This window comes from Nycticebus coucang, chromosome 4 (assembly GCF_027406575.1).
Source record: "Nycticebus coucang isolate mNycCou1 chromosome 4, mNycCou1.pri, whole genome shotgun sequence".
In the NCBI taxonomy this organism is placed as follows: domain Eukaryota; kingdom Metazoa; phylum Chordata; class Mammalia; order Primates; family Lorisidae; genus Nycticebus; species Nycticebus coucang.
The window spans coordinates 18,829,255-18,832,116 of NC_069783.1; the positions used below are offsets into that span (position 1 = coordinate 18,829,255).

The 2,862-nt window shown below is 46.9% G+C and overlaps 1 pseudogene; it reads left to right on the forward strand.

Moving 5' to 3' along the window:
- The first annotated feature begins 1,381 nt into the window (after window positions 1-1,381).
- LOC128584534 (F-box/WD repeat-containing protein 2-like) lies at window positions 1,382-2,574 on the forward strand (annotated as a pseudogene).
- Window positions 2,575-2,862: the final 288 nt, after the last annotated feature.

Here is a 2,862-nt window from a genome sequence, read left to right on the forward strand (position 1 = left end):
ATGCACTGTTGTGATGTCCAGTTGTGATTTTATAACCTCATTTGAAGCAGAGTCCACGAGCAGACTTGCAAAGCAGCAGGCAATGCCTGGGTGCAAAGGGAGCTCTTGGAGTTTTCAAGCCTTCTCAGTTCTCTTCCGTTGTTGTCAGTCTAATTAATCTGGAATGGGACATACAGTGCTTGATGTGTTTGTTTTAAGAATAAGTAACAGACATTATTTTTTCCTTTTATCTTTTTCCCGTGAGAAAGAATAACATCAGTACATGGTAAGAATAAAATCAAATTCATAGTGAGAGTAGGGAGTGTTCAGCTGATACTGGGGAATGTAACTGGGAATGTCCCGGTCCAGAGCGAGGATTCTAGGATGATCCATCCCAGCTAGGACCCAACATCTCCCAATGATGGCCTCCTCAGGAGATGGCCTGGCCTGGACCCTGCCTCCAAAGTTAGATGGAATTTCTATCAGACCTACATCAGCCACTCACCCCGAGTAGTGGGCATCACACGATGGCCTCTATGGGTCACGGCTACCTACTTGATGGCCATTTGTAACCTATGTGGGCAGCATAGAACAGGTTCCCTCCTCTGGGCTCTGGGGATGAGAATTCTAAGCTTTGTTTAGCCTCTGATGGTTGTGTGGCTGAGGAATGGTAAATCTTGGGATGTATGTGGGCGCAGAAGTAGAGAGAGCCACTGTGGGGAAGAGAGAAGACACATAATGACACGTGTAGCTTCAAAAATTTGGGAGGGGGCTGGGTCCCGTGGCTTACAACTGTAATCTTAACATCCTGGGAGGCCAAGGTGGAGGCTTGCCTCAGGTCAGAAGTTCGAGACCAGCCTGAACAAAAGTGAGACCCTCATTTCTACCAAAAAAAAAGTAGAAACATGGTGGTGCATACCTGTAGTCTCAGCTACTTGGGAGGCTGACGCAGGAAAATTGTGTGAGCTTAGGAGTCTGAGGTTGCTGTGAGCTATGATGCCAGGGCACTCTACCCAGGGCAACAGAATAAGACTCTATCTCCAAAAAAAAAAAAAACTCGGAGGGGGAGAGTCTGAGAGGGTAGCAGCTTCAATCCCTGACTGTGACCCAGTTGTGGTCCCTGTTCTTCTGTGGACTGTCATCTCCAGTCCTTCTCGATTTCGGATTGTCTCAGACAGCCTGACACTGTAAAGTAAATTTCCCATTTTGACTTAGTGTTTGAACAAGTCTGTATTTCTCACAATTAGAAAAGTCTGGGCTCTGCCCCTGTGAGGCTGAGGACCAGGAGCGGCATCCAGGTGTCATGGCTGGCGAGCAGACCTGGCCACTGCGAGGCTCTGGAGGCCCGAGAGCACCTAGTCCGTGTGAGCCTGGAGCAAGGTCCCAAGCCCGGGCACTTGCTCAGGTAAATTTTTCCATAACCTTATGGAGAGAAAGGACTTTGAGACATGGCTTGATAACATTTCTGTTACATTTCTTTCTCTGACGGACTTGCAGAAAAATGAAACTCTGGATCACCTGATTAGTCTGAGTGGGGCAGTCCAGCTCAGGCATCTCTCCAATAACCTGGAGACTCTCCTCAAGCGGGACTTCCTCAAACTCCTTCCCTTGGAGCTCTGTTTTTATTTGTTAAAATGGCTCGACCCTCAGACTTCACTCACGTGCTGCCTCATCTCTCAACAATGGAATAAGGTGATAAGTGCCTGTACAGGGGTGTGGCAGACTGCATGTAAAAATTTGGGCAGGCAGATAGATGATTCTGTTCAAGATGCTTTGCACTGGAAGAAGGTTTATTTAAAAGGCTATTTTGAGAATGAAGCAACTGGAGGACCAAGAAGCCTTTGAGACCTCATCATTAATTGGACACAGTGCCAGAGTGTATGCACTTTACTATAAAGATGGACTTCTCTGTACAGTGTTTAGTGTGGACTACAATGATGAACTGGATATCTTGGTGAGTGGCTCTGCAGACTTCACTGTGAAAGTATGGGCTTTATCTGCTGGGACATGCCTGAATACACTCACTGGCCACACGGAATGGGTCACCAAGATGGTTTTGCAGAAGTGACTTAAGTGACTTAAAGTCAAGTCTCTTTTGCACAGCCCTGGAGACTTTATCCTCTTAAGTGCAGATAAAGATTTGGCCAATTAGAAGAGAAATCAATTGCAAGTGCTTAAAGACATTGTCTGTCTCTGAGGATAGAAGTATTTGCTTGCAGCCAAGACTTCATTTTGATGGCAAATATATTGTCGTAGTTCAGCAGTAGGTCTCTACCAGTGGGACTTTGCCAGTTACGATATTCTCAGGGTCATCAAGACTCCTGAAATAGTAAACTTGGCCTTGCTTGGCTTTGGAGATATCTTTGCCCTGCTGTTTGACAACTGCTACCTGTACATCATGGACTTGTGGACAGAGAGCCTGATCAGTCGTGGCCTCTGCCAGAGTACAGGAAATCAAAGAGAGGCTCAAGCTTCCTGGCAGGCGAAGCGTCCTGGCTGAATGGACTCGATAGGCACAATGACACAGGCTTGGTCTTTGCCATCAGCATGCCTGACCACAGTATTCACCTGTTGTTGTGGAAGGAGCACGGCTGATGCCACAAGCCACCACCGCTGACTGACTTTGCCAGGGCTGCGGGTTTTGGTTGCAACCTCTATGGCAGCCGACTGCATGAACTAAAGTTCTCACCTAATGGTATCATCACACAGTGCACAATCATTTATCTATGTTTGCCAGGGGCCAGGGCGTGGGGTGGGGGAGGGCTTTTTTTATTGACGCAACAACGTAGCATGCTAATGGGATACACCATTGACTTCATTTGTACTTAGTTATGTTAGTTATGTTGGTCAGTATGAGAGGATGCACTTTGGGTTCATAAAAAA